Source organism: Aedes albopictus, chromosome 3 (genome assembly GCF_035046485.1).
Source record: "Aedes albopictus strain Foshan chromosome 3, AalbF5, whole genome shotgun sequence".
NCBI lineage: Eukaryota > Metazoa > Arthropoda > Insecta > Diptera > Culicidae > Aedes > Aedes albopictus.
In genome coordinates, this window is record NC_085138.1 from 314,039,858 (window position 1) to 314,057,284 (window position 17,427).

The 17,427-nt window shown below is 38.4% G+C and overlaps 1 long non-coding RNA gene across 1 annotated transcript; it reads left to right on the plus strand.

The window, feature by feature from the left end:
* Positions 1-4,692: 4,692 nt before the first annotated feature.
* Positions 4,693-14,713, plus strand: LOC109425920 (uncharacterized). Its single transcript, XR_009999112.1, has 2 exons — positions 4,693-5,235; positions 14,503-14,713. It is a non-coding gene; the product is annotated as an uncharacterized LOC109425920 (long non-coding RNA).
* The last annotated feature ends 2,714 nt before the right edge of the window (positions 14,714-17,427 follow it).

Below are 17,427 nucleotides of genomic sequence, written 5' to 3' on the forward strand. Positions count from 1 at the left end.
AATGATTCAGCATCTTTCATTGGTCCATCTATTGTGTAACGAACGTCAGTGGCTAGATGCGAGACTGCATGTCGGGTATAATGATAGCTCGAAGCAAGGTGTAGTATGGTAGGTGCGCTCCGACCGAATGACGTCATACCTGGGTTCAATCCATGGTTCTTGTTATCTACTTTGCTCTCTCTTCTATATGTAAAATCTCATGTATATTCGTATGTTGTAGCAATGGCATAAATTTCTCGAATGGAGGAGAACGTGCCTCTAGAGCCGACCTACTGATACCTGATGTTCGTAGCTATCGCTAGAACCAGGAACGGATTGAAAAAAGAACCGTTTCTCTTCCTTCCAATTTTCATCATAGTAGTGTCAATCTATCATAAAACGCCTACAACTTATGCAACCAAGTGAACTGTGTCGCTTCACAGTAATTTTCACAGAATGTATCACTTTACGCCTGGCATCCATGCACCAATGCGTAAACCCTGTGCCAGAAACAAACATTTGCCACCAACACTCCGACATCTGCATGTCCTTGTGCACTGCACAATGTGCAGGTGCAGAGGACTCAACAACCTGTTGGCAACAAGCAATTGCAGTCATCCATCCCTCCCCTTCCTCGCATTAACCTGCTATCTGACGCAGCAGGTGCCATTCTCGCTCAAAACTAGAAGATCACCAACGCTCACACAATGAAGATGACTGTTAGTCCCTAGCAGTTAACTCATTGGATCCGTGTGTGAGTTTAGCTGATTTGGCGATACTGGAATAGCAACTGCGGTCTGTCATTCAAGCTCAAGCTCAAGACAATAAATGGTAGCTTTAAGAATATTAACATGCGTGTTTCTGACGGAATTCTAGACATGTGCTTGTTAGGTATTGAAAACTTAGAAATCATAAAATGGCGTTGATTGACAAATTGAGAGATGCTTTTGTGAAAAAAAAAAACCGCGTTCTGGTGGGAATAAAATGGTCAACTTCCCCCTGATTTACGGTACAAAATTTGTCATTGGAGAGATTTTAAGGACAGACTTGTTAGGATCCCAAAATGGCCGCCACAATGGCCGACTTTGGCACCTATTCACGATTTCAAGCGCACAAATCTCTCCGTAAACAAAACCAGCGCACCTGATCTTCTTATTTTAAGCTTATTACGAGTGAGCAAGAACAGAATAATAAAATGCATTGTTGTTTGAAGCTTGCTTTTTGAAATTTGTGCGTCTGAAATTCTGATGCATTGTTGAAGCGGGATTTCAAGACGTTTGTCCTTAAGAAAACAGTGTTATTAATAGAACATTAACATAAAACGATATTCCAGTGATTTTATAATCCGCTACATTACTAGGGTACTGGTTCCCTTATTAATCAAAAAGCTTACCTTTCAATCCTAGGGATTGTAGCGCTTTTGTTTTATTTTTTTTGTATTGACCCTCCAGTGATAAACTTTGTTTGAAAAATCTCCAGATCGCCTTTATTTGATTGAGAATGAAAGCAAAGAAATGGCCCAGTTTGTTTACGATCTTCACCCTTATGGTTGATGTCGCATTGATTACGCCGATACCGCTTTCTAGGTATGTAGCAAAAAAAAACTCAAATCTGGTGCTGCAATCTGAAAACCGTAAGGTGATAGCTAAAGGCGCGTATCAATCAATCAATCAATCAATCAAAAGACTTTTTCCGACCGCCGCAAAAAGGGAGCCGAAATAACTTTTTTTCTTTTTGGATTAATTGTGTTGGCTATTACGGCGGCGGTAGTCGTAAAACATCGTGGTCCGACTGAATAATTCATTTTGGGGTTGATGGATTGCGGGGGACTTTCCTGAGTTGGTTTAAAAAGATGTAGCTTTGCAGGACAACTATCTGGGTTGAAATACTGGTCTAGCGCAAGGTTTCTCTTGAACGCCAATCTTTGTTGGATTTTCATATGAATGTAAGAATGATGTCAGCGACAATGAAAGATGTAACATCGGGAATTTAGCATAACGGATTTGAGTTTTGATTTGGATGAAGATCCATATCTTCATAAAAATAATAAATTGATCAGAGAGCGAATAGTAATGGAATTGTTACATGTGATAAAATACGTTAGTTATATGGATCATGGCCAGGATTAGCATTATCAGGTATGCTTGATGATAACATTTTGAATTATTTCGAGCAGTTAAAACTGATATAAATAAACGTGAGTCATATTTTTTCTCGCCTACGACCTTAGCACAAATTTGATATATTATTGTTTCTAATGCACTTCTTCTAAATGATTCTGCGTGCTCTTTTTGTGCTGTAATCGCTACCTGTTCCAATTCGTGTACAGAAAGTCCTCAGTTGAACCCCTGGCCCGTCCCTCTCCTCCTAATTTGCCACTTCCTTTCCATTTTACGAGGGGGGAGTGGGTGTCATAAATCGGTCATTTATTAATGCTCTTTTATGTGATTAATTTGGAACCCTACGAATGCTCTATTTTATTTTTCGCTTAGCGCCCAACTGCGAAGAATGAAACAGAACACTACATATGCAGAATAAGACAACGTCACAGATCAACACCTTAACACAGCACACACGACACAAAATTTGCCAGTTATCCTAAAGCATAACAAATTCCGACTACAGGATGACGAGGTTTCATCTATTGTTTTATGTCCATCAGTTATCCTGGAATTGTGTTTTATTTGGCTGAATGCCTTTTTGTTCGCAGTCTTCATTGCGATCAATCCAATCCGATCAGGCTAAGGCCGAGGTGGCCTCTGCTGTACATAGTAGCCGCCTCCATTCCACTCGGTCCATGGCTGTTTGTCTCCAGTTCCGCACTCTGCGTAGGGTCCGCAGATCGTCCTCCACTTGTTCGACCCACCTAGCTCGCTGCGCTCCACGTCTTCTTGTACCTGTTGGATGACTCTCGAGAACCATTTTAGTCGGGTTGCTATTCGACATCCTGATGACGTGACCTCCCCATTTTCGCGGTATGGACGATGGTTGGTTCTCTCATCAGCTGATGCAGCTTGTGGTTCATTCGCCTTCTCCAAGTCCCGTCTTCCATCTGCACTCTGCCGTAGATGGTACGCAACACCTTCCGTTCGAAAACTCCAAGGGCGCGTTGGTCCTCTGCACGTAGGGTCCATGTTTCGTGCCCATAGAGGACGACCGGTCTAATCAGCGTTTTGTAGATGGTTAACTTCGTGTTATGGCGAACTTTATTCGATCGTAGAGTTCTGCGGAGTCCAAAGTAAGAACGATTTCCTGCCACAATGCACCTCTGAATTTCTCTGCTGGTGTCGTTGTCGGCGGTCACCAGTGAGCCCAAGTACACGAATTCTTCAACCGCCTCGATTTCATCACCGTCGATATGAATTCGGGGTGGCGGGCGCGGTGATTCCTCCCTGGAGCCCTTTGCCATCATGTACTTTGTCTTCGACACATTAATGACTAATCCGATTCGCCTGGCTTCACTCTTTAGTCGGATGTACGTTTCCGCCATCGTCTCAAATTTACGTGCAATAATATCAATATCATCGGTGAAACCAAGCAGCTAAACGGACTTCGTTAAAATCGTCCCACTCGTGTTTATCCCCGCTCTCCTTACTACACCCTCCAAAGTAATGTTGAATAGCAAGCACGAAAGACCATCACCTTGCCGTAACCCTCTGCGAGATTCGAAGGGACTCGAGAGTGTCCCTGATACTCGAACTACGCACATCACTCGATCCACCGTCGCCTTGATCAACCGTGTCAGTTTATCCGGGAATCCGTATTCGTGCATAATCTGCCATAGCTGTTCTCGATCGATTGTATCATACGCCGTTTTGAAATCGATGAACAAGTGATGTGTGGGCACGTTGTATTCGCGGCATTTCTGCAACACCTGGCGGATGGCGAACATCTGGTCCGTTGTAGAGTCTTCATTGCAGCATTCATAGTTTAGTTTGGTCTAGGCATACTAATCTGAATTGCTTATTTCCTCCTCTCATATAGGTCGTCTTCTCGTGATAGTTTTGGAACTATCGTATGTTCACTGACAAACAGACGTAACTCTCTTTTAAATGGCTTGGTACATGCATTTAACTGAAATTTCATTTGATTTCCGCGATCCTTCCACCAGAGGCGCTAGTGTTCAATCGCTTTGACGTTTGCTAAAATGTACACTAGCACTAGCTGAACGATTCAAACGAAAATTACAGGCTATTTGTGTGCGTGTTAGATAAATGTCAAATCGAAATCCATCATTACCGACAGTGTCTCGCGCGGTTATACCAACAGGTGGCAGTGTGCTCATGAAAAAAACACCGGGCAAAAGTTTTTGATGAATTTCCTCTAAGAGTTACGTCTGTTTGTCTATGGCATAGGCGCCAACTTGTGACGTAGTTGGGCTCTTCAAAATTGGACAATATTCAACTTTTTTCAGCTCAATGCACTAGTTTTCAAGTGAATATGCCTAAACTAGATGAACTGCGTCGATATTATCCGAATTTCATTGATTTTGAGAGGCCTTGCCCCCCCAACTACGTCACAAGTTGGCGCGTATGGTCTGTGGTATGTTTCCATATGATAGTTTCATATCCTTTTTGAATTTGTTTTATAGTGGTTACATTTCCTAGCGACCATAAAATCGATCACCGACTGTACCGACGATTAGCGTGCGACTTTCTGTGCGTCTCGTGAGCTCTAAGTTAGCCAAACCATCCGACCCAAAAAATACTGATAAGTTGTCAAATCAAACAAAATCAAGGGAGATTAGTGGTCGCTCTCCTATACACGGAATTCGACAAAAATTGCCAAAATCATACCAACCTGTTAGTGTTAGCAAATTGCTTGGAGCTTCTTATCAACCTTTTGGGCACCACACCGGCTTCAAAAAAGTAGACTTTCTTATCTTCCGAATTTGTTTTTGAGCTTGAGCGACACACCGCGACTGACTGCCGGTAAGGCCATCTCTGTCTCACGAATCCATATGTACCCACTTACTTCCAGGTATGTCGATTCAACGCTGCTGCTGTCGAAAATAAGTGATGTTGTAATTTTACCTTCCTCTACTAAGGTTTGGTATTTGTATCTCTGTGCGATACCGCGTGTGGACCTGCATAAGCTGACCGGGCGAGACTTGATACCGCCTCAGTTGCTCGGTTGATTAGGTCGTGGATAGCGCGCGGTTTCAAGTTCGGAGTGTGAAATTTGTGTCGCCAGTTTTTTCGGTGGATCAAGGTTAAGTTTAAATCCGTCGGAAGATTGGACGGATTAGCTCTGCAGGTACGTGCTATGCGTAATTTGTGAAGTTATGTAAGACAATCGTTAGATGAAAAAGTATCACAAGAATGGTTGATGACGTGTTCCTAATAATTCGTTGTTTTTATCTTATCATGAAGTTTTATAGTTTTATGATACATGCAAAAGATTGATGTACTTAAATATACATTTTTGGAGAGAAATGTTACATTTCGGTGATTATTTAATGATAGACGTATGATCAGGCATATTAACAATCCCCATATCAACAACATATCAACGTATCGATGGATTTGCGTCAAAACAAACAGCAAAACTGAACATCAACAGAAGAACGCCAATTTCAACGTGGGAGGCGTAGGATCATGTTTTATCTGTCTAATTGTCACTCGAAGGTTTTGTCAGGGAATTAAAAATAAGGCCTACCTAAGATATTTATGGGGGTGTAGGGGATACGTTTATCGAGCCTGAAAATCCGGTAAATTTCGATGTTGCTTTGTAGCAAATCTCAACATCACGTGTAATTGACCAGTACTGATTTGGGGGTGGTGTCTGATAGCACAGTTATATCTCACGTTTTGTTCAAACCGTAAACGTGCTAATACCTACTTCAGATTGGAAATAGGTTAGATATCTGCGATACTATTTATGTAGTCTAATCTAGGCTCTGGGCTGTGTATTCAGTAATTTCTAGAAAATAAGATAAATTCGAATTTCTCCTTTTTTGTCGTTTTAGTGCTAGCTGTACGTCGGTAATGTATTGCATAATAAACCTTTTGAAAATGCCTTTTGTTAATATTTCAGTCGAAATAGTGCTGAATTGTCATTACCGCAACATTAGTCACTACCGCATCGAAGGAAACGATTATCCTACTGTGTTGCGCATGGTGTAGCGTTATAGAATAATTGTGTGTATCAGTGCTGAAAATGTAATTCCGTCATATCTAAATTCAACCACCTACAGCTCATTTTAGAAGCTTAACCTAAGAATGTGGGATATGAAAAACTTGTACGGGTAGACCAGTTCTGCAAGAAAGTCACGGAAAGTCTCGGACTACTTTCGAAAAATGTCATTTGATATTCACGGTGAATATCAATCGTATCGATACGGAGTCGTGGGTTCGAATCCCACCAAAACAAGTGGTAATTTTTTCACAAATTTATCTCTCAATTTAACAATTTAACATATACTTGTTTTCGTCTATTCAGATATACCAGCCGATTGGTATAGCCGATAGCGGGCAATCCAATTATCTGCCTAGTGAGATAGACATTTTTTGTTTTTTTTTTCATAAGTAAAGATAGCGTGTTTATGTCTTCAGCAAAGTTGTAGAGACTGTCATTTTGAAGAAACTTGCCGAACGAACTTTTGTTATATTTGCTCAATTTCTAGAGATAAGTGCCATTTATAAACAACTCCTTAAAATCAGTTTCTTGCTGTAACTTTTTCTTAATAATTTTTGGAATTTTTAAATGTTTTACGAAGTTGTTCTGCATGACAAAATACACGTTTCTTCTAAAGACAGTGACATGCACCATGCAGCGCCATACTTTGCCCACCTAGGGTCTAATTTTGCGCACTTTTTTAAAAAAATGTTAAACAATAGTGCTGATGCAGACATTTTTCCACGGAATTGTAGGTAGCGATTGTGGGAATGCGGAAAAATGTTATTTTGGAAAAAAATGGCTTTGAAATTGAAAAATTGAATTTACAAGCTCAGCTTGTTCGAAGAAGTTGTTTGAAATTCAGTTTTATCCATATGTGAATATAGTGTAGTGACATCTCTAGAAAAATTGTAAGAAATATTATTATAAGAAAACTTTCCGATAAAAATTTTGTTCTATCTACTCCATTTTGAAAAAAAAATTGTTATTTTCTGTTTACGACCACTAAATATCAGATTTTTCATTGTAACTTTTTCCAGACTCTTTTAGGAATTTTCAAATGTTCTGAAAAGCCTACCGGAAATACGCTGAAGCTTATTTCAATACCTCTGAAACCCCCCTAAAACACCCTCGGACCATATGTAATGCACCTTAGACCCTCTGAAACCCCCGAAAATGCCTATGTAACGCCTACATAACGAGTCTAAAAAGCTCTGAAGCTTCTTGGAATGCCTCTGATATCCCCTCTCTTAAAATGTCTCTGAGATTTTCATTAGAAGTTCTACAAAAAAACCCTTCATGAGTTCCTTCTAATGTTATTTCCAGGATTTTTTTATTTTATTTGTTTGGGATCTTCTATAGGAGTTTCTTCAGGGTTTTCTCCAGAGGTGTTTTCTAAGACTCTCCCAGAAGTTTTTTCGAACCATCCTCCAATAATTTCAACCGGGATATCTCAAGTACTTTTTATCCGCGGTTCACACAGATATTTATTCGGAGATTCCCACAGGAATTGCTTCCGGGATCATTTCAAGAGTTCCTTCTAGGATTTCTACAGGAATTCATTCTAAGATTCGTCGTGGAGTTCCTACAGTGGTTCCTCCAGGAGTTTTTTTTTTTCTAAGATAGAACTTTTTGGGATTCCTCTAGGTTTTCTCTGGGTGTTTCTTATGCGAATCCTCAAGTAATTCCTTTTGGGATTTCTACAGGAATTGGATTTATCTGAGAAATCCTTCCTCTTCTTCCAATTTCTTCCGGGATTCCTTCAGGAACTCCTTCTAGGTTTCCTCTATGAGTAACTTTATGGGTTCCTCTCCTTCTGGTATTTCTCCAGGATTTTCTTCTAAGATTGCACCCGGAGTGGCATCAGGGACCTCTCCAGAAATTTCGCCCGGGGTATCTTCCGGGAATTTTTCAAAAGTTCTTTCCGGAATTTCTTCGAACTTCCAGACCTCTGGAAAATAAGTCAAGGTTCTTCCAGGAGTCCCATTTAATATTTGTCCAATAATTCATTTAGGTTATCCTTCCGGGGTTTCTCCAAGAACTTTTTCTGGGATTTCTGCAGGATTACCTGCTGGAATTCTTGCGGATCACATATTCTGGAATTCATTCTGGAAGTTTCTTAAATTTCGCTCATGGAAATACTCCAGCAGTTTCTTTTTATTCTTTATGGAAGTATTCTGGGTCTTCAGTTAGCCTAGTAGTTAAGGCTATGGATCGCCAATCCGGGGACGGTGGGTTCGATTCCTGTTCCGGTCGGGACATTTTTCTCGACTCCCTGGGCATAGTGTATCATTGTGCTTGCCTCATAATATATAAATTCATGCAATGGCAGGCTAAGTAAGCCCTTCAATTAATAACTCTGGATGTGTTCAAAGAACACTAAGTTGAAGCTAAGCAGGCCAAGTCCCAGTGGGGACGTAGAGCCATAAAGAAGAAGAAGAAGAAGATGAAGGAAGTATTGAGTTCCTTATGAAATTCCTCCAACAACTTCTTGAGGAATAGGGTGACAAAGGGTATTATCGGCAGGTTTCTTCTCTTCGTCATCGGGGATTTTTGTGGGCCTAATTGCCTGAAATTTGGGCATAAAACTCATCTTGGTTGGGATGGATGTGAGGCCAACTTTGAGATCAACAGGTTTCGAAAAATCCCCCTTGACGAGGAGAACAAAACTGCCGAAAATACATAAGTTCCCCTATCTCAAGCAATTTTTTAGGAAATTTCTGCACGAGCGATTTCTGAGATTCTTTCAATAGTCTCTTCGCAAAAAAAATCTGAAGACATTCCAATAAGTTCTAAAGAAATCTCAAAAGAAACTCTTGAAGGAATCCCTGAAAGAACTTATAGGATAATAGGAATAATAGGAATCTTCTGGGGGAATCTCGGAAGGAACTTCTAGAGAATTTCAGAAAGGAATCTCTGAAGGAATCCCGTATGAAGTTACAAGAGCATTCCTAGAGAGAACTCCTGGAAGAACCGCAGATGGCTGTTCAGAACAAGTCCTAAATAAATTCCTGGAACAATCTCTGAGGGAACTCAGAAAGAACTCCTGGAGCAATCCTGAATTAATTTCTAGAGAGATATCGGATGGAATTTCTGGAGGTATCTAAAGCAAATTCGGAAGTAATGTCAGAGCAATTCTCGTAGAAATCTCGGAATGAATTTTTATTCCTGGAATTCAGAAAGATTTTCTAATAAAAGTTATAGCCGTATATGTGGCATAAAGTCGCAATAAGCAAAAATGTTTTTTTTTTTGTATCGTGACATTTAACCATAGATTTAACCCTCTAATACCCAACCCCGCCTTTAGACGTGGTATAGTTTGATCATTTTTATAATTTTTATTTCGTGGGAAATCAAATTTTTTATATTTTTGGCTGATATTTAGGACTGTTTTGTATATCTCAAATTGGTTTTTGGTGTATTTTAAAGCGTATTTATATTTTTTTTAAATCATTGAAAAGTTGATGTTTTGGTCACCTTTTAGAAGTCATTGTTTATTTTGTATTAAATCGCTACAATTAACATATTTTAAATTTTTCCCAAGCCATTCTTTCCTTTTTTAATAGTTTAAGTGGACCGAATACACTCTTAAATTATTTTTCTTTACACGGAAAATAAAATTTTATATGAAAAAAAAATTAAAATAAATATATATCAACAATAATCATAAAATCTCAAAATGTTTTCATCCCAAAAAATCCGTACCCCAAATAGGCTTCCAGGAAAAATATAAAAGTATGGGGATGTTCCAAAATAAAAATTAGAAAAATCAAAAACTGAAATTCACGAAATCGAGAATTAAAAAGAATCATCTTCCAAAACATGTTTAAATCGATTTTAGATGACGAAAAATTACATTTAGATCAAAATCAAAAATTTGGGTATTAGAGGGTTAAACAAACAGTTATAGCTTGAATACATTTCATGCATTGAGGCTCAGCATTTGGCAGAGAACAGTTTTTATAATGGTTTTAAAGTGCAAAAGTTTGATAAAAATCCGAACAGTCATGATGGCAGTTGTACATTCAAAATAGTACAGACGGTATAAAATTGTTAAAAGGTAACAAAAATATGCCTTGAAGCGATTTGAGTTTTGAGCACTAGAAAAAAAAAAGAGATTTTGAGATGTTTTTACCAGTTTTTCAGACGTTTTGACGAGATACAACGAAATTATAGCCTACACATTTTTAGAAATATGTGAACAAATTTGCTAAAATCTTATTTTATGATATTGACAATATCTGCACCAATCTTAAACTGAATTTGTTGAAATTTTTATGGCATGAGTTACACATAATATACTAAGGGTACTCACTAAACAGATTAAATTACTGCGTCACTCATGATTTTCTGCTAATTTGAAATGTTTCATGATTTCGCGAATGAAATTATCAAAGATTGCCTTGGTGATCGCGACATTTAATCAGTTTAATTAGTTTACGCTGTTAAGTGAATCCCCCTACTATTCTTGGCCAAAGAATTACAGTCTTTACTTCCCATGGCTCTAGTGCACCATAGAATCTCTGAAGGAATCCCGTTTGGAGTTACAAGAGTAATCCTAGAGAGAACTCCTGGAAGAACCGCAGATGGCAGTTGTGATCAAATTCTAAATAAATTCATGGAAGAATCTCTGAGGGAACTCAGATAGAACTCTTGAAGCAATCCTGAATTAATTTCCTGAGAGATGACGGAAGGAATTTCTGGAGGAATCCCATGCAGAAATTCTGAGGGAATCTCAGAGCAATTTTCGTAGAAATCTCGGAACGAATTTTCAACCCCGGAATTCGGCAAGATTTTCTAATAAAATGGTAAATAGCTAATTTTTACAAAGAATAGTGTATTATGTATAGTTTATACCATACAAATTTCATCAAAATCGGTTGAATAGTGGTAGATATATCGTTGAAACAAGAATCTTGCCATTTGAGAAGTTTGAGCAAACAAACGTTTTAAAAAATATCACTTCACCGTTTTAGCTCTAGATCCAAAAATACTGAACCGATTTCAATCAAAACTGTTCTGTTTGTAAAGTATACATGTAGAAATATTGTGCAGAAATTTCAATCAATTTGATATAGCCGTAATAAAGTTATATACGTATATATGGCACAAAGTCACAATAAACAAAAATGTTTTTTGTATCGTGACATTTAAACAAACAGTTATAACTTGAAAACATTTCAAGCAGTAAGGCTCAAAATATGCCAGAGAACAGTTTTCATAATGTTTTTAAAGTGTCAAACTTTGATAACAATCCAAACAGTCATGATGACAGTTGTACAGTTAAAATAGTACGCACGGTATAAAATTGTTAAAAAGTAACTAAAAGATGCCTTAAAGCGATTCGAATTTTGAGCGCTAGAAAAAAAAAGAGATTTGGAGAATTTTTTACCAGTTTATTGGTACTACAGGGGATGGCCAAAATGTTTGGGATAGGCAACTTTTTTTCTCCCACAAAAAAATTCAACATGCTGTAACTTTTCATAGAGTGCATCAAAAAATCTCAAATTTTGACTGTTTGTCAATCTATTATGTGTGCATCATTGGTACAAATTTGGGCTCGATTGATTAATTTTTCGCGAAGTTAGAACCGTTCACGTAAAACACTATTTTTTAGACAACTCATTTTTGAGCTGTCATAACTCGGAAACCAGTGAACCAAATTGAATGAATTTTTTAACGTTTATCAACAATATATTGATACTCAATACAACGTTATAGAATGTAATATTTTCTCACGGCGAATTAAGTTATATCGGGTTGAAATTTTTACCCATATAGAGGAAAATAAGTAAAATTAACAATACCACACAAAAATTATTAAATGTGTTTTTCCTTCAAGCTAAATAGGCTCTAATATATCTGATTAGAGATAATTTGAGAACAGAAGTGGAAAATCTTTGGATATCAACACTAAAATTTATTCACATTAATGTAAAAAAATTACATTTTTTCGAGAAAAGTCCAAAAAGTGTCAATCCATGATAACTTTTTTCAACGTTTAAAAGCATTTACATATTGTTAGTGTACGTTCAAAATTTCATTCAATTCGGTTTACTGGTTTCCGAGATATGACAGCTCAAAAATGCGTTGTCTAAAAAAAGGTGTTTTACCCGAACGGTTCTAACTTTGCGAAATATTAATCAATCAAGCCCAAATTTGTACCAATGATGCACATATAATAGGTTGACAAACAGTCAAAATTTGAGATTTTTTGATGCGCTCTATGAAAAGATATAGCATGTTGAACTTTTTTGTGAGAGAAAAAAAAGTTGCCTATCCCAAACATTTTGGCCATCCCCTGTATGTTAAGAACTTTGAGTCAAATTTTCAGATGTTTTGACGAGTTACAACAAAATTAGGGGAGACTGGGGAGACTTGATCCCTTTTTCTTAATTAACCTGAAACTTTAAGAAAAAACACAAAACTAGATCCGATTTTCGTTCAAAATGGCAGGTAAACATCTATTGCAAGTTAATACACAACAGAAGGCCTTTAAATTACTGTTAAAGTTTTAAAAACTGCGTTTTTATGAAGGCTGTCTTATGATGTATTTTTCAAAAATGGATGACACTTGATCCCTCTTTGAGCACATGGTTTATTTAAAGGGAAAATAATTCCAGAGTCTTCCTTTTCATTTTGTTTTCGAGTTTTTTTGTATTTTCGGTGAACATGGAGTGTTTGAAATTGTAAGATTTCCTTAAATTTTTAAGGATATGCCGTATTTTCGAAATGGGGAGACTTGATCCCCCTTTCCTTGGTTTGTACTAAAGTTATAATTATCTGACACATTTTATCGTTAAATAGACTAGAATTCCAAGTAAATAGAGGCTTCCGAATAGAATTTTATTTTTCACATGAATAATGTGTGTGTAATCCTCGAGGGATCAAGTCTCCCCATGTCACTGTTGTGTATACTAAGCCGAATTAATTAATATATGTTAACAACAGCCTTATTTGGATTAATACGTTTGAAAGTATTTTATTTAAACTATGTGCTGTGAAATTTTGACACGATTTGGTTTAATTTTCACAAAGTTATAGAGATTTTTCGTAATCGAAAAGATTTCTGAAGGACTGAAAACAAACCATCAGCCTTAATAATACAATGTACAATCGAAATCACTTGTAGCCAAAACATAGTCGTTTGTCCAGGAGTAGTTTTGGAAAAATTATGCTAGAAGAAAAATGTTTTTGATTCCGAGAAAATATGGGGGGAACAATTCTCCCCAGGGATCAAGTCTCCTCAGTCTCCCCTACAATTTTTAAAATGGGTGAAAAAAAAATTGCTTCAATCTTATTTTATGATATTGACAATATCTGTCTGCACCAATCTAAAACTGAAGTTGTTGAAATTTTATGGTATTAGTAACACATAATATACTATTCTTGGGTAAAGAATTACAGTGTTTACTTCCCATGGTTGTAGTGCACCATAGAACATTTTATTCAACAAACGGAATGAAATGATTTTTATGTAACAATTTTTAGAATCATTGTGTCTTTATCAGGTAAACTCAAATATGCTAATTACTGTTTTCAATAATCGAACTATTGGTAAATAATTCAGTTCTGGGGTGTCTTTATAAATTTTAAAACTACGTAACCGCAAATTATTCAACCTCAAAAAATTCAATCTCGTGTTCAGATGCAGAGACAACGGAGCACATATTATAGAGCGACATGACTAAATACTAATGCACATGTACGAATGAAGAAACACAAAGAAAGAGAAATATTATTCCGTATGGAATATCAACAACATGATTGACATCACATGACAGTGCCATCTGTTGGCAAATCTTTCTGGCTGCGAACTACTCATCTACTCCGAACGCTTAATTAATTTGATAGTAAAAGTTTTACGTGATCATCACTTGTCCTATCCTTTTACATAGTACTTATCAAGTGGAAACTAGCCATAATGATGTCTAGCAGCATTTTGATGACCAATTAGTCTTGTAGATGTTTTGAGAAGCGTTGTAAAACCTCATACTTTTTATGTTAGTTTTATGAGCGTTCTACGAACCTCTTCAAGTCAATTTGACTAAACAAATAGTACTTGGGGCAGGTGCTTCCGGCCGATCGGTGGAATATTTCAGAGCATTGGGTATCCAATTTCATCTGGGCCGACTGACTTGCCTTTGGTCTTTTGAAGAACGAATGTTAGCTCCTCTATTGTTTATTAAATTATTGGTAATCTAGGATTCCACAATTCCTGATTTCATGACTCGTAACGATTTTAGGGACTCCCACCTCCGCTTATCGCCTTTTATCGTTTTTATCACGTTTGTCAGTAACATGAAATTTTGAATTATTTCAGTTGTTTCATCATACAAGATATTAACTTTTGAAATACAGCGTTTTGTCATTTATATATTCTTTTTCCTCTTTTTGCATTTTCAGATCGTAGCATCGTGGACCATCGAGCTCTGCACCATACTGACTTCGCCTCAGATTTTAACTTCATCGACTCCCAGTTCGGATAAGTTCTGATTTATCTGTGAATGTGCCAGTTGTTTTTAGTTTGATCAGTGTTTCTGTTATTCTACCTTTTATTCTCTTTTGTTATGTTATCATTTAAAACATAAATAAATTGCTGCAAGTTACAATTCAATAGTGTTTTTAGTGTTTTAAGTGCTCCTAGTGTGTTCTGAGTAGTGAGTTCACGCTGTATCACCATGACGGAACGGTTCAAGGTGACCAAATCGGCGGCACCGCTGGACGAAGAGGCTGCAGCGGTCACCGGAAAGCTGCTGTCCTCCTCTGAGAAGCAAGGTAAGAAACGGGGCCAAAGATGCAACCTGCAAAGCGGCGTTTGATTTACTACTTGGAAGAAAGAAAACCGTTTTTGCTACTACTAGCAGTCGCTTGTCGTTCGTTTTGTTGGCGGTAGGCGCCACTAACACGACACTAAAGTGGGCTCCCTTCCGTTCAATGCACTAAAAACTAGAAAATTGCGTGTTCTGTGGCCGTTAGTTGCGATGAGTTCTGTGGTAGTCTGGGTTTAAAAGGAATGGTAATTATTGGGGGGTTTAGTAGGTGCCGGAAATTTATTTCGGTCAAAGTGTAAAAGGCGATTGAAGTGGGCACAGGCTACTCGCTTGTATCCTAGCTTGTATCAGTAGAATGAAAATGGGGAAGAAAAATTTGCTAGAAGAGTACTCAAGTTTTATGACTAAGATTCATTCGACAAGTGACGAGCAAAATGCGCTTTTAAACTACGTATATTTATGGTAGCTAACAGCTTAAGGTTCAAATAATTCATCGTACCTATTGCTTCATTCCATAGAGCTTATCGTCCTTAACGTTCGCATGCAACAAAAGTAAAAAAATGGAATTGTAGGGCTGACAAACCAGCTGGCTTTTATTTTACTCGGTACCATCACACACGACACATGCAAAATAGATATACAACCACGATCGCCATGAGATCAGTTATCAGAATCAGTAGGAGCGCCACGATTCACTTAAAACGATTTTATTATTATGAATTGTGTAGATAGATCGGCTGCTTTTTACTCTCCGTGATGGTGGCGATGGCTATCGTCTCCAACTTATTAATGTTATTTACGACGTTTGGAATCGGGCGGGTGGTTTTTCAGAATGATACAAAGAAACCGCCGTCGGACCGCCCGCATATTGTCGTGAGAATTGATTGAATAAGGCGGACAGAGAGATAATACGTTCCATGCGCAAGAGCATGTCTTTTTTCGAACGAATTGAAACACCAGTGATGAACAAACAGCAGTATTGGGTAGTTCATAAAACTAAAATAAGCTTTTATGTGACGAAATTATACTGTTTTGTGCTTGCTAAAGGAATATTTATTGTTGATAACTATTTTTGCTTGTAGTTGAAATATTTACAGTATAAAATATACTGAAAGGTGAACGTAGTACTACGATGATCATATCCTTCCGGATTACCTCCAGGGAATCCTTGCGGAATTCCTCTAGGGCTTTCTTCCGGAGTTCCTCCTGGAATTCCTCTTGGGGTTCTCCGGAATTCGTCTTGGAATTCCTTTCGGAGTTCCCCTTGAGATTCCTTCCGATCCTCTTGGGATTCTTTTCAGAATTCTTCTTGAAATTCTTTCCATAATTCCTCTTGGAATTTCTCCGGAATTCCACTTGGGATTCCTCCGAAATTACACTTGGGATTCCTCCGGAATTCCACTTGGGATTCCTCCGGAATTCCACATGGGATTCCTCCGGAATTCCACATGGGATTCCTCCGGAATTCCACATGGGATTCCTCCGGAATTCCCCTTGGATTTTTTTTCAGAATTCTTCTTGGGATCCTTTCTAGAATTCTACTTGCAATTCCTCCGGAATTTCACTTGGGATTTCTTCGGAATTCCTCTTGGGATTCCTCCGGAATTCCTCTTGAGATTCCTCCGGAATTCCTCTTGAGATTCCTCCGGAATTCCTCTTGGGATTCCTCTGGCATTCCTCTTGGGATTCCTCTGGAATTCCTCTTGGGATTCCTCTGGAATTCCTCTTGGGATTCCTCCGGTATTCCTCTCGGGATTCCTTCGGAATTCCTCGTGGGATTGCTCCGGAATTCCTCGTGGGATTCTTCGGGAATTCCTCGTGGGATTCCTCCAGAATTCCTCGTGGGATTCCTCCAGAATTCCTCGTGGGATTCCTCCGGAATTCCTCGTGGGATTCCTCCGGAATTCCTCGTGGGATTCCTCCGGAATTCCTCGTGGGATTCCTCCTGAATTCCTCGTGGGATTCCTCCGGAATTCCTCGTGGGATTCCTCCGGAATTCCTCGTGGGATTCCTCCGGAATTCCTCGTGGGATTCCTCCTGAATTCCTCGTGGGATTCCTCTGGAATTCCTTCTAGGATTGCTACGGAATTCCTCCTGGGATTTCTTCCGGAATTCCGCCAGAGATTCCTTCCAGAATTCCGCCAGAGATTTCTTCCGGAATTCCGCCACAGATTCCTTCCGGAATTCCGTTAGAGATTCCTTTCGGAATTCCGCCAGGAATTGCTTCCGGAATTCCGCCAGGGAATGCTTTCGGAATTCCACCAGAGATTCCTTCCAGAATTCCGGATTTTTTTCCGGAAATCCGCCAGAGATTTCTTCCGGAATTTCGTCAGGTATACCTTCCGAAATTCCACCAGGGATTGCTTTCAGTACTCCTTCAACTATTCCTCCCGAAATTCCTCTTCCGTGAAAATTTCCATAACCATAAGCCTTCCATAACATAACTTACAAACATACATAACGATCTAAAAGCAATTCAAACTAACTTCATATTTAGGAACCTCGTTAGAACGGTTGAAAAATGTTGTGCAAAGATCAAACTGTGTCGTTCCCAAAT